Below are 23,947 nucleotides of genomic sequence, written 5' to 3'. Positions count from 1 at the left end.
AAGTAGCTGGGATTACAGGCACATGGGACGATGCCCAGCTAATTTTTGTAATTTTAGTAGAGCCGGGGTTTTGCCATGTTGGCCAGGCTGGTCTCAGACTCCTCACTTCAGGTGATCTGCCCACGTCGGTCTCCCAAAGTGCAAATACTGGGATCACAGGTGTGAACAACTGTGCCCGGCCAAAAACTAAAATCTTAAAAAAGACACAATCTACAAGTTTCTCCTCTATCCCTTTTCCTTTTTATTTATTTGTTTGTTTGTTTATTTATTTATTTATTTAGAGACAGTCTTGCTCTGTCACCCAGGCTGGAGTGCAATGTCACAATCTCAGCCCACTGCAACCTCTGTCTCCCAGGTTCAAGTGATTCTCTTGTTTTAGCCTCCTGAGTAGCTGGAATTACAGGCACGTGCTACCACACCTGGCTGATTTTTGTATTTTTGGTAGAGACGGGATTTCTCCATGTTGGTCAGGTTGATCTCAAACTTCTGACCTCGTGATCCACCCTCCTTAGCCTCCCAATGTGTTGGGATTACAGGCGTGAGCCTCCTTGCCTGGCCTATCCCTTTTCCTTTCTATGGATTTTGGAAGACTCCACACTGTTGGGCCTCTAGCATTTCTTTATTTATTTTTTTTTTTTTGAGACGGAGTTTCACTCTTGTTACCCAGGCTGGAGTGCAATGGCGCAATCTCGGCTCACTGCAACCTCCGCCTCCTGGGTTCAAGCAATTCTCCTGCTTCAGCCTCCTGAGTAGCTGGGATTACAGGCACGCGACAACATGCCCAGCTAATTTTTTGTATTTTTAGTAGAGACGGTTTCACCATGTTGACCAGGATGGTCTCAATCTCTCGACCTCGTGATCCACCCGCCTCGGCCTCCCAAAGTGCTGGGATTACAGGCTTGAGCCACCGCGCCCGGCCTCTAGCATTTCTTAAATTCTGGATTTCCCTGGTGCAGGTGAAGCCATTCTCTGTCTTTTGTATTTGTGGCATTTTTGCAGCTGGATTAATGCTCACTCCATCAGATTAGAGTTTGAGCATGTTGGCAAGATTCAGTGGGTGATGTGATTGATCTCTTATTGGTGATGGATACTATCCTATTGTCTCTCTTATTTTGTTAATTTTTAAAATTCGTTTTTTAGAAATAGGGGTCTCATTTTGTCACCCAGGCTGGAGTGCAGTGACTCCATCATAGCTCCCTAAAGCCTCAAACTCCTGGGCTCTTCAGCCTCCTGAGTAGCTAAGACCATACACCACCACACCGAACTTTTTTTTTCTTTTTTGAGATGAAGTCTCACTCTGTCACCCAGGCTGGAGTGCCTTGGCATGATCTCAGCTCCTTGCAATCTCCGCCTCCCAGGTTAATGCAATTCTCTTGCCTCAGCACTCCAAGTAGGTGGAATTATAGGCACCCGCCACCACACCCAGCTAATTTTCATATTTTTAGTAGAAATGGGCTTTCACCATGTTGGTTAGGCTGGTCTGAAACTCCTGACCTCTAGTAATCTGCCTGCCATAGCCTCCCCAAGTGCTGGGATTACAATTGTGAGCCATGGCACCACACCTGGCCAATGCTAGCATTTTTTTTTTTTTTTAGACTAACTTGTTTTGTCACCCAGGCTAGAGTGCAGTGGTGTGATCTGCAACCGCTACGTCCTGAGTTCAAGTGATTCTGCTGCCTCAGCCTCCTGAGTAGCTGGAATTACAAGCACCCGCCAACATGCCTGGCTAATTTTTGTATTTTTTTTTTTTTTTTTTTTTGAGACGGAGTTTCGCTCTTGTTACCCAGGCTGGAGTGCAATGGCGCGACCTCGGCTCACTGCAACCTCCGCCTCCTGGGCTCAGGCAATTCTCCTGTCTCAGCCTCCTGAGTAGCTGGGATTACAGGCACGCGCCACCATGCCCAGCTAGTTTTTCGTATTTTTAGTAGAGACGGGGTTTCACCATGTTGACCAGGATGGTCTCGATCTCTCGACCTCGTGATCCACCCGCCTTAGCCTCCCAAAGTGCTGGGATTACAGGCTTGAGCCACCGCGCCCGGCCTAATTTTTTATTTTTTTTAGTAGAGACGGGGTTTCACCATGTTGACCAGGCTAGACTTGAATTCCTCACCTCAGGTGATTTGCCCACCTCAGCCTCACAAAGTACTGGGATTGCAGGCATGAGCCACCGCAGCCAGCCAGTCAGCATTTTTTTTTTTTTTTAATTTTAGAAATGGGTCTATGTTGCCAGGCTGGTCTCGAACTCTTGGCCTCAAGCAACCCTCTAGCCTTAGCCTCCTGAGAGAGAAGCCTTAGCCTCCTGAGGGTGGTACCATGCCCAGCTTGAATTTGTCTTTTTTAAAAAAGAGTGCATTGAACATTGGTGTAAACAGTTAGGATCACATACATTGCACCTCCCAATGTGGAATTCAGGATGCATGAGAAGTGCCTGGATATTCACAAGGCACTTCTGGAATCAAAAGCTGAAAGGCTGCTCCCTGCAATGGGTATTTCCACAATCCCGGGCTCCTGAGCATCAGGGCCACCTCCCACCACATGGGTTGGTCTGCAAACTAACTGATTTCTGAGATCCAGTCATTCTAATTGTTTTTTTGGAGATTTAAATTTTATTTCATGATGCAGACTTAAAGGTAGAGAGAAGAAAGAAAGAAAGAGAAAGGGCCAGGTGCCTGCCTCACGCCTGTAATCTCAACACTTTGGGAGGCCAAGGTGGGTGAAATCATGAGGCCAGGAGTTTGAGACCAGCCTGGTCAACATGGTAAAACCTTATCTCTATTAAAAATAGGAAAGTTAGCTGCATGTAGTGGTGGGTGCCTGTAATCCCAGCTACTCAGGAGGCTGAGGCAGGAGAACCTGGGAGGTGAAGGTTGCAGTGAGCCAAGATTGTGCCACTGCACTCCAGCCTGGGTGACAGAGCAAGACTTCAACTTGGGGTGGGGGGGAGGAAGGGATTAAGGGAAGGAGAGAGGGCTGGGGGAAGGAGGAAACACAGTCATAAGGACAACAACTTGTGATCTAACTACTCTTCAGCTTCATTCATCCTTTGGTAATTATTATTATTTTCTGTTTTTGAGATGGAGTCTCTGTGGCCCAGGCTGGAGTGTAGTGTCTCAATCTCAGCACACTGCAACCTCTGCCTCCCAGGTTCAAGCCATTCTCCTGCCTCACAAGTAGCTGCGATTACAGGTGCACACCACCATGCCCAGCTAATTTTCACATTTTTAGTAGAGCTGGGGTCTTATTATGTTGCCCAGGCTGGTGATAGTCTCCTGGAACCAAAGTGCTGGGATTTGCAGGAAGGAGCCACTGTGCCTGGCCAAAATAATTCTTTTTTTTTTTTTTTTGAGACGGAGTTTCGCTCTTGTTACCCAGGCTGGAGTGCAATGGCGCGATCTCGGCTCACCGCAACCTCCGCCTCCTGGGTTCAGGAAATTCTCCTGCCTTAGCCTCCGGAGTAGCTGGGATTACAGGCACGCGCCACCATGCCCAGCTAATTTTTTGCACCTTTAGTAGAGACGGGGTTTCACCATGTTGACCAGGATGGTCTCGATCTCTTGACCTCGTGATCCACCCGCCTCGGCCTCCCAAAGTGCTGGGATTACAGGCTTGAGCCACCGCGCCCGGCCAAAATAATTCTTTTATTAACATTTTTGTTAGTTTTTAAAATTATGATTATTTTAAGAAACAGAGTTTCATGCTGTCACCCAGGCTGGAGCACAGTGCTGCAACCATAGCTCATTGAAACCTCAACCTCTGGGGCTCAAGTGATCCTCCTGCCTCAGCCTCTCAAGTAGGTGGAACTACAGGTATGCACCACTGCACCCAGCTAATTGTTTTGTTGTTGTTGTTGTTGTTGTTGTTGTTGTTTTAGACAGAGTCTTGCTCTGATGTCCAGGCTGGAGTGCAGTGGCTCAATCTGGGCTCATTGCAACCTCTGCCTCCTGGGCTCAAGCAATTCTTCTGCCTCAGCCTCCCAAGTAGATGGGATTACAGAAGCCCACCACCATGTCTGGCTAATCTTTATATTTTAGTAAAAATGGGGTTTCACCATGTTGGTCAGGCTAGTCTTAAAATCCTGACCTCAGGTGATTGGCCTGCCTTGGCCTTCCAAAGTGCTGGGATTATAGGCATGAGCCACTGTGCCCAGTCAAAATTTTAAATTATTTTTCTAGAGACTCGGTCTCCCTGTCTTACCCAGTCTGGTCTTGAACTCCTGGCCTCAAATAGTCCTCCTGCCTTGGCCTCCCAAAGCTCTGGGATCACAGGCAGGTGCCACTACATGTAGCCTAATTTTTTTTTTTTTTTTTTTTTTTTTGAGACCAAATCTTGCTCTGTCACCCAGGCTAGAGTGCAGTGGCATGATCTCAGCTCACTGCAACCTCTGCCTCCCGGGTTCAAGGGATTCTCCTACCTCAGCCTCCCAAGTATCTGGGATTACAGGCACCTGCCACCACACCCAGCTAATTTTTGTATTTTTAGTAGAGATGGGGTTTCTTTTTTTTCTTTTTTCTTTTTTTTTTTGAGACGGAGTTTCTCTCTTGTTACCCAGGCTGGAGTGCAATGGCACGATCTCGGCTCACCACAACCTCTGCCTCCTGGGTTCAGGCAATTCTGCCTCAGCCTCTTGAGTAGCTGGGATTACAGGCACACGCCACCATGCCCAGCTAATGTTTTGTATTTTTAGTAGAGATGGGGTTTCACCATGTTGACTAGGATGGTCTCGATCTCTTGACTTTGTGATCCACCCACCTCGGCCTCCCAAAGTGCTGGGATTACAGGCTTGAGCCACCGCGCCCAGCCCAGAGATGGGGTTTCACCATGTTGGCCAGGCTGGTCTTGAACTGACCTGGTGATCCACCCACCTTGGCCTCTGATAGTGCTGGGATTACAGGCATGAGCCCCCATGCCTTGTACCTAATTCCTATTCACTGGTTGTGAATGGGAGCTATGGAATCTCTTCCTAGAAAACATCCTAGCCCCATCAGAACGTCAGGGTTAAGGTTTCTAAGAGATGGTTCTTTGTTTGTGCTCCATACCCAAATAATCCGTCTTAGTTCACTGACAGATAACTTCCAGGTATTACAGTGGCTGTAGTCTAGCTGGAAAAACGCTGAAGTAGACTCCCGGGACTCTCTTGACTCAGCCACTAACAACTTAGTGTGGCCTTGGGAAAGAAAGAAGCTGGAGCAACCACGCCTGCAATCCCAGCACTTTGGGAGGTCGAGGTGGGAGGATTGCTTGAGCCCAGGAGTTTGAGAGTAGCCTGGGCAACATAGCAAGACCGCATCTACAAAAAAATCAAAAAATTCTCCAGGTGTGGTGGTGTCATCCTGTAGTCCCAGCTATTCAGGAGGCTGAAGTGGGAGGATCACTTGAGTCCCAGAGGTCAAGACTGCAGTGAGCCAAGATCATGTCACTGCCCTCAAGCTTGGGCTTCAAAGTGAGATACTGTCTCAGGAAAAAAAAAAAAAAAGTTGGAGCTTTTGTTTTCTCATTTGTAAAAGGTGGATGATATTATCTCCTTCATGGAGTTACTGTGAGGATGGAAATACAATTTTTTCCCTCTCTCCTTTTAGAAATACTATTAGATAGGCATAGTGGCCAGGTGAGGTGGCTCATGCCTGTAATCCCAGCACTTTGGGAGCCTGAGGCAGGTGGATTACCTGAGGTCAGGAGTTCAAGACCATCCCGGCCACCATGGTGAAACCCTGACTCCACTAAAACTGCAACAATTAGCCTAGCATGGTGGCACATGCCTACAATTGCAGCTACTCAGGAAGCTGAGGCAGGAGAATTGCTTGAACCTGGGAGGTGGAGGTTGTAGTGAGCAGAGATCATCCCACGGCACTCCAGTCTGGACGACAGAGCGAGACTCCATCTCAAAAAAAAAAATGCCAGATGTGGTGGCTCACGCCTGTAAACCCAGCACTTTGGGAGGCCAAGGAAGGTGGATCACCTGAGGTCAGGAGTTCAAGACCAGCCTGACCAACATGCAGAAACCCCGTCTCTAATAAAAATATAAAATTAGCCAAGCATGGTGGCACATGTCTGTAATCCCAGCTACTTGGGAGGCTGAGGCAGGAGAATCACTTGAACCTGGGAAGCAGAGGTTGCAGTGAGCCAAGATTGCACTCCAGCATGGACAATAAGAAGGAAACTCTGGGGCCGGGCGTGGTGGCTCAAGCCTGTAATCCCAGCACTTTGGGAGGCCGAGGCGGGTGGATCATGAGGTCGAGGGATCGAGACCATCCTGGTCAACATGGTGAAACCCCGTTTCTACTAAAAATACAAAAAACTAGCTGGGCGTGGTGGCGCGTACCTGTAATCCCAGCTACTCAGGAGGCTGAGGCAGGAGAATTGCCTGAACCCAGGAGGCGGAGGTTGTGGTGAGCTGAGTTCGCGCCATTGCACTCCAGCCTGGGTAACAAGAGCGAAACCCCGTCTCAAAAAAAAAAAAAAAAAAAGAAGGGAACTCTGTCTCAAAAACAGTAATTAGATAGGCATAGTGCACAAGATAATGTCAGGTGACACCTGCGCTACCACTTAGTACCACTTTGAGTCCGGACAGATGACGTAGGTCTCCGTGCCTCAGTTTTTCCACCTGTCAAATAGGAACCATATGAGGATGTGCTCGTAAGATGATGCTCAAGGCTAAATAATGTAACCCATGAATGTGCCTAGACCAGCACCTCCTGCATTTTAAATACTCTTCCCTTTTGGCTGCTGTTGCTACTATTTTACTAATGAGTGATTTCTAGCCTGCAAAAAAAGGATCATAAGTTTGTGAACAAGACCATTATTCCTTACCAACTGATTCATAATCCCAATTTTTCTTTTTCTTTCTTTTTCTTTTTGTTTTATTTTATTTTTTTTTGAAACAGAGTCTCACTCCCACTCCCAGGCTCAAGTGATTCTCCTGCTCAGTCTCATGAGTAACTGGGATTACAGGTACCCACAACTAGGCCCAGCTAATTTTTGTATTTTTAGTAGAGATGGGGTTTCACCATATTGGCCAGGCTGATCTCAAACTCCTGACCTCACATAATCCCAAAGTGCTGGGATTATAGGCGTGTGCCACCCCACCAGCCCATAACCCCAGTTTCTTTTTAGCAACTTGGATTATGGAACTTGGCACGATGCCCAGATTCCCATAATGCAAATTGTCCTCCCCAATTATAACTGCCAGTTTTTTTACATCTAAGAAAATCAAAACAAGACAAAACAAAAATTGAAATGCTGGTCATTTCTGTGGACAAAAAGATAAGTATAGCCAGGTATAGTGGCTCATACCTGTAATTCCAGCACTTTGAGAGGCTGAGGCAGGAAGATCACTTGAGGCCAGGAGTTCGAGACCAGCCTGACCAACATGGTGAATCCCCCTGTCTACTAAAACTACAAAAATGAGCCAGGCGGGCTGGCGTGTGCCTGCAGTCCCAGCTACTCAGGAGGCTGAGGCAGGAGAATTGTTTAACCCAGGAGGCAGAGGTTGCAGTGAGCAGAGATCATGCCACTGCACTCCAGCTTAGGCAACAAGATCAGAACTCCATCTCAAAAAATAAAAAAAAAGTAATGTGACTGCTATTTTCTGGTTATAATCACAGAGTTCATGTAGAAAAGCTAAGCAATATGAAAAAATACAGAGTTAAAGTTTTTAAAAATTATCCCAAATTGGATCAGCAAAGTTTTTTTTTTTTTTTTTTTTTTCCCTCTTGAGACAGACTAGGTCTTCCTGTTGCCCAAGCTGGTGTGCAGTGACACAATCACAGATGACTGCAGCCTCGACCTCCTGGACTGGCTCTGTGCTCCTGCCTCCCAAGGAGCTGGGACTACAGGTGCATATTCCTACACCCAGCTAATTTTTTTTGTTTGTTTTTGTAGAGGTGAAGTCTCACTATGTTGCCCAGGCTGGTCTCAAACTCTGGCCTCAAGTAATCCTCCCACTTCAGCCTTCCAAAGTGCTGGGATTACAGGCATGACCTTATTTGGAGACTGGGTCATTACAGAGGTCGTCAAGTTAAAATGGGTCATGAAGGTGAGGCCCTGATACTGTATAACTGCTGTCCTTACTAAAAGGAAAATTTGTTGCCTGTAAAAGAAAAAGAATAAAATATTTTTTCCTTGAGACAGGGTCTTGTTCTGTCACCCAGGCTGGAGTGCAGTGGTGTGATAGCTCACTGCAGCCTCATCCTCCCTGACTCAAGCAATCCTCCCACCTCAGCCTCCTGAGTAGCTTGGGAATACAGGTACATGTAACCATACCTGGCTTTTTTTTTTTTCTTTCTGAGATGGATTCTTGCTCTTTCCTCCAGTCTGGAGTGCGGTGGTGCAATCTCAGCTCACTGCAACCTCCACCTCTGGGTTCAAGCAGTTCTCCTGCCTCAGCCTCCTGAGTAGCTAGGATTACAGGTGTATGCCACCACAGCCAGCTAATTTTTATATTTTGAGTAGAGATGGGGTTTCACCGTGTTGGCTATGCTGGTCTCAAACTCCTGACCTCTTGATCTGCCTACCTCAGCCTCCCAAAGTGCTAGGATTACACGTGTGAGCCGCCACTCCCGGCTGTATTTTTTTTTAGTAGAGGTGGGGTTTCATCCTTTTGGCCTGGCTGGTATTGAACTCCTGACCTGAAGTTATCCTCTCACTCATGCTCCCAAAGTACAGGGATTACAGACATGAGCCACGGCATCTGGCCTGAGACAACAAATTTGTCTTATTCTAAGCCACTTAGTTTGTGGCACTTCGTTACAGCATCCCCAGCAAAGTTATATCCAAGGAATAATCCATTTCATTGTTGTTGTTGTTGTTTTTAAGAAAGAAAGAAAAAGAAAAAATAATAATAATAAAAAAAGAATGAAGGAGAGGAAGAAAGAGGAAGAGGAAGAGAGAGAGAGAAGGGGAGTGTTGCTTTATTGCCCAGGCTAGAATGCAGTCTAAAAACAGGTATTGAAAACCTCTTTTATGCCAGTAATTGTGCTTAATAATGGAGACAGGAAAAAAATGAGGAAAGAAAATAACAAGCAGCCAACCAACATTTCATTTAAACCTGTACGTAGGTATGATGTGGTCCTGATAAGAGTGTATATTTTGTGTATTTAAAATGGAGAGTTCTATAAATATTTATTAAGTTTACTTGTTCCGGATCTGAGTTCAAGTCCTGGATATCCTTGTTAATTTTCTGTCTCGTTGATCTGTCTAATATTGATGTTGAAGTCTCCCCCTACTCTTGTGTGGGAGTCTTTAAGTCTCTTAATAAGTCTTGTGTAATCTGGGTGTTCCTCTATTGGGTGCGTATATATTTAGGATCGTTAGCTCTTCTTGTTGCATTCATCTTTTTACCATTATGTAATGTCCTTCTTTGCCTCTTTTGATCTTTGTTGCTTTAAAGTCTATTTTATCAGAGGCGAGAATTGCAACTCCTGCTTTTTATTAATTAATTAATTTTTGCTCTCAATTTGGTTGGTAAATCTTTCTCCATCCCTTTATTTTGAGTCTTTGTGTATCCTTGCATGTGAGATGGGTCTGGATGCAGCATACCGATGGGTTTTGCATTTCATTGTTAAAGGACACAGAAGCTCAGCTCTCTGTCATTCACGAATGCGTAATTAGGTTTTGGCCAGGAGCAGAGGCTCATACCTGTAATCCCAGCACTTTGGAAGGCTGAGATGGGAGGATCACTTGAAGCTCAGAGTTCGAGGCCAGCCTGGCCAACATGGTGAGACCCCATCTCCACACACACACAAATATTAGTTGGGCATGGTAGCATGCACCTGTAATCCCAGCTACTCAGGAGGCCGAGGTGGCAGGACTGCTTGAGCCTGGGAGTAAGAGGCTGCAGTGAGCTATGATTATACTCCTGCACTGTAGCCTGAACAACTCAGGAAGTCCCTATCTATCTCTTAAAAAAAAACAAAAACAAAAACAAAAAAAGGGCTGGAGTTTGATTTTGTGTTTTTGTTGTTGTTACTGTTTTTTTTTTTTTTTTGAGGCGGAGTTTCGCTCTTGTTACCCAGGCTGGAGTACAATGGCACGATCTCGGCTCACTGCAACCTCTGCCTCCTGGGTTCAGGCAATTCTCCTGCCTCAGCCTCCTGAGTAGCTGGGATTACAGGCACGTGCCACCAGGCCCAGCTAATTTTTTGTAATTTTAAGTAGAGACGGGGTTTCACCATGTTGACCAGGATGGTCTCAGTCTCTTGACCTCGTGATCCACCCGCCTTGGCCTCCCAAAGTGCTGGGATTACAGGCGTGAGCCACCACGCCCAGCCTCATTACTGTTGTTTTTTGAGATGGAGTCTCATGCTCTGCCCAGGCTGGAGTGCAGTGGTTCAATCTCAGCTCACTGCAACCTCTACCTCCTGTGTTCAAGTGATTCTCCCACCTCAGCCTCCCAAGTAGCTGGGATTACAGGTGTGTACCACCACACCCGGCTCATTTTTATATTTTTGGTAGAGATGGGGTTTCACCATGTTGTCCAGGCTGGTCTCAAACTCCTGACCTCAGGAGATCCACCCGCCTCGGCCTCCCAAAGTGATGGGATTACAGGTGTGGGTCACTGCGTTCGGTCAATTTCATGTTTTGGCTGGGTTGGGTCTGGCAGGTGTATGGTTAATAAACCAGGTCTAAATATTTCCAGGCTACTGGTGGGTCAGGCACTCACTGACAGCAATGTTGTGGATGGTGATACTGGCTTTGAACATGGAAGAAAACAAGGTCTGGTCTCCTTTTTTCATCCAGACGGTGTCGACGAGCTGACCTAGGAGATAACAGGACAGGTACATGAGGCCCCGTGTACATCCTGGGAAAGGGGGTGCCAACTGCTGGGACCCCAGCCCCCTCACCCGCCACCACCCAGCCCACCTGGCCAGTGGCTCTTCCATGTTCCTTACAGCTTTTGAGAGGTTCACTATTCAAAGGAGGATGAATCAAGGAAAGTACAGGGCTGGGGCACAATTTTGTTAAACATGACAAGGAATATGCTTTAGTTCAAGAAAACCCATGGCTAAGCATGGTGGCGTACGCCTGTAATCCCAGCACTTTAGGAGGCCGAGGTGGGAAGATCACCAGAGGTCAGGAGTTTGAGGCCATCACGGCCAACATAGTGAAACCCCATCTCTACTAAAAATACAAAAATTAGCCAGGTGTGGTGGCACATGCCTGTAGGCCCAGCTACTCAAGAGGCTGAGGCCAGAGAATCCCGGGAGGTGGAGGTTGCAGTGAGCCGAGACCACACCATTGTATTCCAGCCTGGGTGATAGAGTGAGACTCCATCTAAAAAATAAAATGAGAAAATCTGATCCTTCTGCCAGGCATGAGGGTGCATGCCTGTAATCCCAGCACTTTGGGAGGCTGAGGTGGGCAGATCACTTGAGGTCAGGAGTTCAAGATCAGCCTGGCTAACATGGCAAAACCTTGGCTCTACTAAAAATACAAAAATGAACCAGGCATGGCTGCATGTGCCTGTAATCCCAGCTACTTGGGAGACCGAGGCAGGAGAATCACTTGAACCCCAAAGGTGGAGGTAGCAGTGAGCTTAGATCACGCCACTGCACTTAAGCCTGGGGGACAGAGCAAGACTCCATCTCAAAAGAAAAAAGAAAAGGCAATGCAACCCCTACTAGTCTTCTCTGTAAGCAGGCTCAGAGTGATGGCTGTGGAGTTTTTGGTCAGCCAGGGGCTTGAACACAAAAGAATGTCTTCTAATACAGGTAACTACTATAAGCAATAAAACAGGTTGGGTTTGGCAGCTCTCATCTGTAATCCCAGCACTTAGGGAGGCTGAGGCTGGAGGATCACTTGAGCCCAGCTGTTTGAGATCAGCCCAGGCAGCAGGGTGAAAGCCCATCTCTACAAAAAATAAGTTAGTCTTGCATGGTGGTGCACCTGTGGTCCCAGCTTCTGGGAGGCTGAAGCAGGACGACTGCTTGAGCCTGAGAGGTGGAGGCTGCAGTGAGCCACAATTGCACCTGGATGCAGTGAGCCTGGATGACAGACTGAGACCCTGTCTTCAAAAAAGAAAAAAAAAATCCATTTGTAAGGATAAAACAGACTGGGTACAGTGGCTCACAGCTGTAATATTCGGACTTCCGGACTTTGGGAGGCTAAGGCAGGGGGACTGCTTGAAGCCAGGTGCTTGAGACCAGCGTGCATAACATAGAGGGACCCAGTCTCTACAAAAAACACAAAAAAATTAGCCAGGCACGGTGGCATGTTCTTGTAGCCAGCTACTCGGGAGGCTGAGGGGGGAGGACTGTTTGAATCCAGGGAAGGCGGAGGCTGCAGTGAGCCATGATGTCACCTTTGCACTCCAGCCTGGGTGCAGTAGTACAGTCAGAACTCAGCACAGCCTGCACCTCCACAGAGTGAGACCCTCTATAAAAAAAAAAAAAAAAAAGGCTGCGGCTCATGCCTGTAATCCCATCACTTTGGGAGGCTGAGGTGGGCGGATCATGAGGTCAGGAGATAGAGACCATCCTTGCCAACATGGTGAAACTCCATCTCTACTAAAAATGCAAAAAAAAAAAAAAAAAAAAAAAAAAAAAAGTGGGCATGGTGGTACACGCCTGTAGTCCTAGCTACTTGGGAGGCTGAGGCAGGAGAACTACTTGAACCCAGGAGGCAGAGATTGCAGTGAGCCAAGATTGAACCACTGCACTATAGCCTGAGATTACAGGTATGTGCCACCAGGCCTGGCTAATTTTTGTATTTTAGTAGAGATGGGGTTTCACCATGTTAGCCAGGCTGGTCTCCAACTCCTAATCTCAGGTGATCCTCCCACTTCGGCCTCCCTAAGTGCTGGGATTGCAGGTGTGAGCCACTGTGCCCAGTCTGATTTTTTTCAAGTATTTAAAAATGTAAAACCAATAAACATTCTTGGGCAGCTCATGAGCTGTATAAAAACAGATGGTGGGATCTCTATGTCTCCTGTGTAGATACTATATGCCATGGTTTCCAGAGCCCTGGCTAGATGTTTGTTTGTTTGAGACAGAGTCTCCCTCTGTTGGCCAGGCTGATACAATGGTGTGATCTCAGCTCACTGCAACCTCCACCCAGCATGTTCAAGCAATTCTTGTGCCTCAGCCTCCCTAGTAGCTGGGATTACAGGCACTACCACACCCAGATAATTTTTTTGTATTTTTAGTAGAGATGTGGTTTCAGTACATTGGGCAGGTGCTTTCAAGCTCCTGGCCTCAAGTGATCAGCCTACCTTGGCTTCCCAAAGTACTGGGATCACAGGTAGAGGTGATCCTGGCTAAGTACATTTAAATACTAAGTACATTTAAGTACTAAGCCCTGGCTAGGTACATTTAAGGTATAATGGCATATGGAGGCTGAGGTGGGAGGATCACTGGAGGCCAGGAAATCAAGGCTAGTCTGAGTAACATACCAACCAGAGAGATCCTATCTTTACAAAAAAAATTTTTTTATATTAACTGGGCATGTTGGTAGTGTGCACCTATAGTACTAAGTACTTGGGAGGCTGAGGCAGGAGGATCCCTTGAGCCCAGGAGTTCAAGGTTTCAGTGAGCTGTGATCACGCCACTGAATTCCAGCTCTGAGACAGAGCAAGACACTCTTTCTAAAAATAGTAAAAAGTGTTTTATTTTCTTGAGACAGAGTCTTGCTACATCACCCAGGCTGGAGTGCAGTGGTACAATCTCAGTTCACTGCAACCTCTGCCTCCTGGGTTCAAACAGTTCTCCAGTCTCAGCCTCCTGAGGAGCTGGGATTATAGGCGTGTGCCACTGGGTTTGGCTCATTTTTGTATTTTTAGTAGACACTGGGTTTCACCATGTTGGCCAGACTGGCCTCCAACTCCTGACGTCAAATGATACACCCATCTTGGCCTCTCAAAGTGCTGAGATTACAGGTGTGAGCCACTGTGCCTGGCCTTGTGAAAATGTTAGTGGCATTTTGATTATAATTGAATACTTGAAAAAAAATCAAATGCACATACATATGATTGTTTTTGCCAGGACTAGGGGCCAGGACTTTTTTCTAATTCCTTCACCTTGTATTCTAGGGCCTTGCAAACAATAGGTGCTTAGCAAATGCAATAGAAGGCACCCAGACAGTGCTTGATGTGCAGTGCATACATGTCATCATTAGGAAGAAAGAAACAGAGAGGAAGAACAAGGGAAATTTCAGGGCAATTGATCAGGTTGACACTATCATTGCTAAAATCAGAGGAGACCAGGCTGTGTGTGGTGGCTCATGCCTGTAATTTCAGCACTTTAGGAGGCTGAGGCAGGTGGATCACTTGAGGTCAGGAGTTCAAGACCAGCCTGGACAACATGGCAAAACCTCATCTCTACTGAAAATACAAAAATTAGCCAGGCATGGTGTGGTAGGTCCCTGTAATCACAGCTACTAAGGAGGCTGAGGCAGGAGAATCACTTGAACCCGGGAGGTGTAAGTTGCAGTTAGATGAGATTACACCACTGCACTCCAGCTTGAGGGACATTGCAAGACTCCACCTCAAACAAAACAAAACAAAACAAAACAAACAAAAAACAGAGAAGACCAGGGTATCCGCAGATAATGCACTGTGTCACTTTCCCTGTGCATTTTTCCTGCCTCTTGGTAGACAGCCCCTAACATCACCATGAGATCCTGGTGAAGGAGGTGTGGATACTGGGGTTGCTACAGTTTATTGAACCATTTTTTTCTCCCAGAGAGAGATGCTAATCTTGTGTCAGATTCCTTTGAGTGTTTTTCTGATCCCTGCTGTGGTTGGTTTACTCTCAGAGCACTTCTCCATGTAGCCACCAGGTGGCGCCATTGCTGCATAAGTGAAACAGACTGACTCAAGATTAGAAAATAGTGTTCTATTTTCTTTGAGCTGGGTCGGGTGGGTCAAACCTGTAATCCCAGTACTTAGGGAGGCTGAGATGGGTAGTTCACTTGAGGCCAGTAGTTTGAGACCAGCCTGGCAACATGGTGAAACCCTAATTTTTGTACTAAAAATACAAAAATTAGCCAGGCATGATGATGCACGCCTATAATCCCAGCTACTCGGGAGGCTGATACAGAATTGGTTGGGAAGCAGAGGTTGCAGTGAGCCAAGATCGTGACACTGCCCTCCAGCCTGGGTAACAAAGCGAGACTCCATTTTTTTAAAAAATAGTATTCCTAAGGACTGAGAGGGGAAACTGAGGCATGCAGACTGGAGTTGGGGTGGGGCTTGGGCTTGGCAAGAGAATGGGTTCAAGTAACCTGTGAAGGACTCTCAGAAAGTCACAGCAACTTAAAAATCATTTATTCTACCTCCCACTTCCACATTTTCCAGATAATAGAAACCAAAGCTGAGAGGGGGAGATAACTATCCCCAAAGCACCACGTCGGTGGGGAGCAGGGTTGCCAGAGAAAACACAGGACATCCAGTGAAGGGTGAGTTTTGGACTCTTAGTGTATGTCTCAAATAATGCACGAGACTTAAACTAAAACCTTATTCACTCTGTCTTCAAAGCTAACTGTGCATCTGTATGATGCTTTGCTAAGTCTGACAGCCCTCATGAGGGTAAAATGAAGATGAGGGAAATAATTAAATGTAATAAGCAAACATGCAAAATAAAGACAACTCTGTTCCCATTGTGCAGACAAGAGAATTGCACATTAGGGAGGTGGCTTGCCCCAAGGCCACACTCACAAGCGTAGAGTCAGGATTTGAACCCGGTCCTGATTCCAGAGGTCTCAATTTCACTGTTGTGGCCAGGAACATCTCATAGTCCGCCATGTGCGTGCATGTTCTGTCTTGAATATAACCCTCTCCCCATCGTGTAAGTGGACCATTCCCCTCCCTGACACTGAAGGACCCCGTATTCAGCAGGCGCCTCCTGACCCAGCAGACCCCCATGAGTCCAGATCCCTGAGACCTGGTGGCTGCCCTTATGACATTCCCCGACTGCATCTTAGGACCCAAGTCTGACCCCCTGCAGGATCTGCAGCTGTGTTACAGGAAAGGGGACCCGATCCGGACCCCAAGGGAGGGTTCTTGGATCTCGTGCAAGAAACAACTCGGGGTGAGTACGTAAAGTGAAAACACATTTTTTTTGTTTGGTTTTTTTTTTTTTTTTTTTGAGATGGAGTCTCACTCTCTGTTGCCCAGGCTAGATAGAGGGCAGTGGTGTGATCTTGGCTCACTACGACCTACACCTCTGGGGTGCAAGTGATTTTTCTGCTTCAGTCTCCTAAGTAGCTGGGATCACAGGTGCTTGCCACCACACCTGGCTAATTTTTATATTTTTAGTAGAGATGGGGTTTCACCATGTTGGCCAGGCTGCTCTCAAACTCTTGACCTCAGGTGATCCGCGTCCCTCAGCCTCCCAAAGTGCTGGGGTTACAGGTGTGAGCCACAGAGCAAGTTTATGCTTTCCTAGACAAGCAAGTTTTTTAGGAAAGTAAAGATAGAATGGTTACTCCATAGAGCAGCCCAGAGGGCACTGGTGCCCATCTTTAGGGTTATTTCTTCATGACATGCTGAATGGGGGGGGTAGATTATTCATGACTCCCCTTTTTTAGATCATAAAGGGCAACTTTCTGATGTTGCCGTGGCATTTGTAAACTGTCATGGCACTGCTGGCAATGTGGCAGTGAGGACGACCAGAGGTCACTCTCCTGGCCATCTTGGTTTTGATGGGTTTTGAATTGGTTTCTTTACTGCAGCCTGTTTTACTGGCAAGGTCTCTGTGACCTGTATCCTGTGCTGACCTCCTGTGTCATCCTGTGACTTAGAATGCCTTCACCGCCTGGAAATGCAGCCCAGTAGGTCTCAGCCTCCTTTTACCCAGCTCCTATTCAAGATGGAGTTGCTGTGGTTCACACACCTCTGGCAGCTGGGCTCCTTGGGGTCTCCTGACATTCTGTGCCCTCTGTCCCCTCCTCCCTCACTGCTATCGCTGTCTTCCTGAGCCACCTCCTCCTGAATTTCTTCATCACCAAGAAGAGGAATCACTGTTAGGTTTGGCTTTTGGGAAACGGATGGACCAGGCAGGCAGTAGGGAGGGAGACACAGGCCCTGGCATGGGCGATGGGGAGGGGAGAGCTGAGTGGGAGCCGGTGGGTCTGGTTTTGTTCTTGTCTCTGTGAGTTGCCCATTGTGCAGATCTGCCCCGCTCCTTCCCCATCGCAATGGATGGGGACTCCTCCCTCTAGTGTTCAGGCCGCAGGACCTGGGTCAGATCAATGCCTTTTTCTCCTGCACCCCATTAGTCAGCAGATTTGCTTGGCATCACCTTGAAAATGCATCCAGCAGCAAGGCCCTGGCACACTCCCTACTTCTGTCCCAGCCTCTCTGCACTTCCAGCCACAGGAGACCTGTGTGAGCTGAATCCATTGCACCCTCCTCTGCTCAGACCCACAGCGGCCCCACAGTGGCCCACCAGGCTTGCCCTGGGCTGCCTCATTGCCTCCAGCCTCACCTTCCACCAGTCTCCCTCCCTTTCCCACGTACCACACTTCCCCATCCTCACATCTGCCTGATGTTCACACATCTCTGCAGCCATCTGCCTGGACCACCCTCCTTCCAGAAGACCCTTGTCCCCCCCAGCACCCCCTGCAGTCAGGGCCGCCTCCCTCACCACCGTCCAGCAAGGACACAGCCCGCCCATCCTTCTCCTCCCAGGAACTCTCTTCCTTGGTCTGTCCTGGGTTAGGTTTTGCTTTTCCCCAGCACTTCCCACTTCCTCAAGGGCCCTGCAGGAGGCTCCTGGCAGGGGCCCATGGCCTCGCTCTCCTTAGACCGGAAGCCCCACAGCAGCACGGGCCACTCCCTGTGGCAAACTCAGTATCTAGTTAGTGCTCCGCATGCAGAAGGTGCTGGATCAGTGTTTGAGAACCACAGAAGGAAGGAGGGAGGGGAGAAGGGGCGGGGGAGGAGTGAAGAGGAAGGAGGCAAGGACACATAGGAAAGGGGAGGACAGATGGAGGGAAGGAAAGAGTTGAAAGAGGAAGAGAAGGAATGAGGGAGGGAAGGGGGGAGGGAGGAAAGGAAAAAAGGGAAGAAAGAAAGGGTGCGAGAGCAGAAGAAAGGATTAGGGAAGAAAGGAAAGAAAGGCGGGGTCACTTGGACTGTTTCTCCAACCTCCTGAGTGGCCTCCTTCAGGCATGGTGGCTCACACCTGTAATCCCAGCACTTTGGGAGGTGGAGGCAGGCGGATCACCTGAGATCAGGAGTTCAAAAGCAGCCTGGCCAACATGGCAAAATGCTATTTCTATTAAAAACTACAGCCAGAGGCCGGGCGCGGTGGCTCAAGCCTGTAATCCCAGCACTTTGGGAGGCCGAGGCGGGTGGATCACGAGGTCAAGAGATCGAGACCATCCTGGTCAACATGGTGAAACCCCGTCTCTACTAAAAATACAAAAAATTAGCTGGGCATGGTGGCGCGTGCCTGTAATCCCAGCTACTCAGGAGGCTGAGGCAGGAGAATTGCCTGAGCCCAGGAGGCGGAGGTTGCGGTGAGCCGAGATCGTGCCATTGCACTCCAGCCTGGGTAACAAGGGCGAAACTCCGTCTCAAAAAAAAAAAAAAAAGAAAAAGAAAAACTACAAAGATTAGCTGAGCATGGTGGCAGGCACCGATAATCCCAGCTACTCCAGAATCTCAGGCAGGAGAACCACTTGAACACAGGAGGCGGAGGTTGCAGTGAGCCGAGATTGCATCACTACACTCCAGCCTGGTAAGAGCAAGACTCCATCTCAAAAAATAAAAAAACCTTCTCCAGGTAGCTGCTTTCTGATGATGCCCCCCTCACCCAGTGAAACACAGGAGACCCCAAATTCCTGCCTGACCCTAAAGTGCCAAGTGACCCTGCCCACGAACTCCTCTGGCCGCACTGTGTCCTCTGAGTCATGCTGTTCCCTGTCTCAAAGCCTCCCCTCCTTCTTCCCAGCCCCATCCTCTGCCTGCCCGGCACCCACCTCCTGGTCATTTAATGTGTAGCTCAGGCTGTAATCCCAGCACTTTAGGAGGCCTAGGGCAGAGGATCACTTAAGCTCAAGAGCTTGAGGCCAGCCGGGGAAACATAGTGAGACCCCCACAAACCCCACCAAAAATGTGAAAGGAAGAAAAAAAGATGTAGCTCAGGCATTACTCACCTCCAGGTAGCTTTTTTTTTTTTTTTTGGAGACGGAGTTTTGCTCTTGTTACCCAGGCTGGAGTGCGATGGCGCGATCTCGGCTCACCGCAACCTCCGCCTCCTGGGTTCAGGCAATTCTCCTGCCTCAGCCTCCTGAGTAGCTGGGATTACAGGCATGCGCCACCACGCCCAGCTAGTTTTTTGTATTTTTAGTAGAGACGGGGTTTCACTATGTTGACCAGGATGGTCTCGATCTCTCGACCTCGTGATCCACCCGCCTTGGCCTCCCAAAGTGCTAGGATTACAGGCTTGAGCCACCGCGCCCGGCCCAGGTAGCCTTTCTGATAGTGCCATCCACAGGTGGGCTCAGGGGGAGCCTCTGTTCTCTGGGCATCAGAAGCTGCCTCCCCGGGGAAATGCTCCTGGGTCAGCTCCTGCAGGAGTCCAGACACAGGATGATGGTGGATGGATCAGGACTGAGGGTCAGAGATGCGGAGAGGCAGGCAGCTTTGGGACACACTTGGTGAGATCAGTGGGATTTGCTGCAGGGTGACTGTCAGGGTGCAGGGGAGAATTCTGGACCAGCTGTGTCTTCATCTCTCTCTTCCCTCTAATCCCAGGAGAGCAAATGAGGCAGAAGGACTTGAGGGCCTGGCTCACCAGCTCCATCCTCAGGAACTTGAGGACTATCAAGTTCCATGGCTGGTGAGGTCTGCTGTTCTGAGAGTTCCAGGCTTTTACTGATGTGGGGAGGAGGGTTCAGGTGCAGGTGGGCTGCAGAGGTAGAATCCAGGGTCTGAATGGCTTTCCTGCTGCTGGCCAGCAGTTGTCCACAGCCACCCTGTCACTGACGTGATCCTTGTCCTGCCATTCTGTCATTTATTTCCGATGGCTGTCAGAACACTCTTCCTAAAGCACAACTTTCAGAAGAATTTGAACATGTTGATGCATAGGCCAGGTGCAGTGACTCATGACTGCCATCCCAGCTATTTGGGAGGCTGAGGTGGCTTGAACCTGGGTGGTGGAGATCGCAGTGAGCCGAGATTGTGCCACTTCACTCCAGCCTGGGTGACACAGCAAGACTTTGTCTCAAAAACAAAACAAAACTAAACAAAAGGACCATAAATGGGACCAACACATAGAGCCCTCCCTTGCTGCTCTCCCCAGGAGTCCCAGGCTCAGCCCTCATGTCTATCACCGTCACAGAGAGGCCTTTCCTGACCACCTTCTCCACCGTCACAGTACCCCTGTTTGTGCTAGTGCACTCTACACCTGCACCTGATTTCTCTTTACTTTTTTATTTTGGAAGACAGAGTCTTGTTCTGTTCCCCAGGCTGGAGTGCAGTGACGCAATGTCAGCTGACTGCAGCCTCCACCTCCCAAATTCAAGCAATCCTCTCACCTCAGCCTCCTGAGTAGTTAGGATTACAGGCAGGTACCACCACGCCTGGGTCATTTTTTTTTTTTTTTTTTTGTACTTTTAGTAGAGATGGCATTTCACCATGTTGGCCAGGCTGGTCTTGAACTCCTAACCTCAAGGGATCCATCCACCTCAGCCTCCCAAAGTGCTGGAATTACAGGTGTGAGCCACCGCACCTGGCTGCACCTGCTTTAGTATTTATTCTTTTTTTTTTTTTTTTTTTTTTTTGAGACGGAGTGTCGCTCTTGTTACCCAGGCTGGAGTGCAATGGCGCGATCTCGGCTCACCGCAACCTCCGCCTCCTGGGCTCAGGCAATTCTCCTGCCTCAGCCTCCTGAGTAGCTGGGATTACAGGCACGCGCCACCACGCCCAGCTAGTTTTTTGTATTTTTAGTAGAGACGGGGTTTCACCATGTTGACCAGGATGGTCTCGATCTCTCAACCTCGTGATCCACCCGCCTCGGCCTCCCAAAGTGCTGGTATTACAGGCTTGAGCCACCGTGCCCGGCTAGTATTTATTCTTCATAGTACTCTCCACTTGATGTGCTGTTGGTGCTAATGGTTTGTTTATGGATCGCCTGTCTCTTTCCCCCTCATTAGAATGATGGACCCATTAAGAGAGCAGGAACTTTGTTTTTCTCATTACTGTTTCCCCAGAGCCTGGAACCCTGCCGGGTATATGACAACCATGCAGTAGTTATTCATAGAATAAATGAATGTTTAATAAATGGCCAGGTGCTGTGGCTCATCTCAACACTTTGGGAGGCCGAGGTGGGCTGATTGCTTTAGGTCAGGAGTTCGAGACCTGCCTGTACAACATGGTGAAACTGCATCTCTAGTAAACATAAAAAAGTTAGCTAGGAATGGTGATGCATGCCTGTAATCCCAGCTACTTGGGAGGCTGAGGCAGGAGAATTGCCTGCACCCGGGAGGTGGAGGTTGCAGTGAGTCAAGATCATGTCACTGCACTGCAGCCTGGCAGAAAGAGAGAGACTATCACAGAAATAAATAAAAATAATTTTTTTTTTTGAGACGGAGTTTTGCTCTTGTTACCGCTAGTTTTTTGTATTTTTAGTAGAGACGGGGTTTCACTATGTTGACCAGGATGGTCTCGATCTCTCGACCTCGTGATCCACCCGCCTCGGCCTCCCAAAGTGCTGGGATTACAGGCTTGAGCCACCGCGCCCGGCCAAATAAAAATAATTTTAAAAAAGAATGAATGTAAGACAAGAAGGCCTAGATAGAAGGAATAAGTTACAGTAATCGATAGTGCACAAGGGAAATTACAGTGAATGAGAATTTATTTGAATATTTCAAGATAGCTTGAAGAGAAGAATTTTTGTGTTCCCAAACACTAGATAAACATTTGAGGTGATGACTGCATCAGTTACCCTGATTTCATCATCATATATTGTGTACAGCTGGAGTCCCCAACCCTCCTGGCCACAGATCAGTACCAGTCTGTAGCCTGTTTTTGTTTTTGTTTTGGTTCGTGTTTCTGTTTTTGAGACAGAGACTCACTGTGTGCAGCGGTGTGATCTCAGGTAAATCTAGCCTCCACCTCTGAGGTTCAAGCAATTCTCCTGCCTCAGCCTCCTGAGTAGCTGGGATTACAGACATGTACCACCACACCTGGCTAATTTTTGTATTTTTAGTAGAGACAGGGTTTCACCATGTTGGCCAGGCTGGTCCCAAACTCCTTACTTCAGGTGATTTGCCCTCCTGATTCTCCCAAAGTGCTGGGATTACAAGTGTGAGCCTTTGTACCTGGCCTTTTTTTTTCTTTTTTGATACGGAGTTTTGCTCTTGTTGCCCAGGCTGGAATGCAATGGCGTGATCTTGGCTCTCTGAAACCTCTGTCTCCCAGATTCAAGCGACTTTCCTTCCTCAGACTCCCAAGTAGCTGGGGTTACAGGTATGAGCCACCATGCCAGGCTAATTTTTGTATTTCTAATAGGGACAGGGTATCTCTGTGTTGGTCAGGTTGGTCTCGAACTTCCGACCTCAGGTGATCCACCTGCCTCAGTCTCCCAAAGTTCTGGGATTACAGGCATGAGCCATTGTGCCCAGCCCACCTGTTAGGAACTGGGCAGGCAGCACAGCACGTGAGCAGTGGGTGGGTGAGGGAGGTTTCATCTGTGTTCACAGCACTCCTTATGCTGGCATCACCACTTGAGCTCCACCTCCAGTCAGATCGGTGGCGTTGTTAGAGTCTCATAAGAGCGCAAACCCTACTGTAAACAGCACATTAGAAGGAGCTGGACTGCGTGCTCCTTATGAGAATCCAATGCCTGTTGATCTGTCACTGTCTCCCATCACCCCCAGAAGGGACCATCTAGTTTCAGAAAAACAAACTCAGGGCTCCCACTGATTCTACGTTACGGTGAGTTGTGTATTTCATTATATATTACAATGTAATAATAATAGAAGTAGGCCGGGCACAGTGGCTCATGCCTGTTATCCTAGCACTTTGAGAGGCTGAGGCAGGTGGATCACCTGAGGTCGGGAGTGCAAGACCAGCCTGGCCAACACGGTGAAACACTGTCTCTACTAAAGGTACAAAAACTGGCCGGACATGGTGGCAGGACATGTAATCCCAGCTACTTGGGAGGCTGAGGCAGGAGAATTGCTTGAACCCAGGAGCCAGAGGTTGTAGTGAGCCACGATCGTAGCATTTTGGGAGGCTGAAGTGGGCGAATCACCTGAAGTCAGCAGTTCAAGACCAGCCTGGCCCACTGGTGTAACCCCACCTGTAATATAAATACAAACAGCTGGGTGTGGTGGTAGGAGACTATAAGCTGAGCTACTCGGGAGGCTGAGGCAAAAGAATTACTTGAACCCAGGAGGTGGAGGTTGCAGTGAGCTGAGATCATGTCCCTGCACTCCAGCCTGGGCAATAGAGCAAGATTCTGTCTTTAAAAAAAAAAAAAAAAAGGCCGGGCGTGGTGGCTCAAGCCTGTAATCCCAGCACTTTGGGAGGCCGAGGCGGGTGGATCACGAGGTCAAGAGATCGAGACCATCCTGGTCAACATGGTGAAACCCCGTCTCTACTAAAAATACAAAAAATTAGCTGGGCATGGTGGCGGGTGCCTGTAATCCCAGCTACTCAGGAGGCTGAGGCAGGAGAATTGCCTGAACCCAGGAGGCGGAGGTTGCGGTGAGCCGAGATTGCGCCATTGCACTCCAGCCTGGGTAACAAGAGCAAAACTCCGTCTCAAAAAAAAAAAAAAAAAAAAAAAAAGCAAGCCAGTTACAATGGCTTATACCTATAATCCCAGAACTTTGGGAGGCCAAGGGGAGGCCAAGGTGGAAAGATCACTCGAGGCTACGAGTTCCAGGTGTAAACCTGGGCAACATAGCAAGACCCCATCTCTACAAAACATTTTTTTTTTTTTTTTTTTTTTTTTTTTTTTTTTTTTTGAGACGGAGTTTCGCTCTTGTTACCCAGGCTGGA

General features: G+C 48.2%; 1 protein-coding gene across 18 annotated transcripts in view; it reads left to right on the top strand.

The window, feature by feature from the left end:
- Positions 1-23,947, top strand: part of LOC104650444 (uncharacterized) — an 88,550-nt gene that overhangs the window by 23,959 nt on the left and 40,644 nt on the right. For 12 of the 18 annotated variants that reach the window (XM_074394178.1, XM_074394191.1, XM_074394190.1 and 9 more), the window contains exon 1: positions 3,330-15,387. The exons of 2 other annotated variants lie outside the window; for them this stretch is intronic. The gene's annotated coding sequence lies outside the window, so the exon portion shown is untranslated. Of the gene's footprint in view, positions 1-3,329; positions 15,388-23,947 lie in introns of those variants that run through there. 4 more of the 18 variants (XM_074394180.1, XM_074394177.1, XM_074394186.1 and 1 more) reach the window with 4 other exon arrangements.

The sequence above is a fragment of the Saimiri boliviensis genome, chromosome 2 (genome assembly GCF_048565385.1).
Source record: "Saimiri boliviensis isolate mSaiBol1 chromosome 2, mSaiBol1.pri, whole genome shotgun sequence".
In the NCBI taxonomy this organism is placed as follows: domain Eukaryota; kingdom Metazoa; phylum Chordata; class Mammalia; order Primates; family Cebidae; genus Saimiri; species Saimiri boliviensis.
This window is presented reverse-complemented; position numbering and strand designations above follow the sequence as displayed.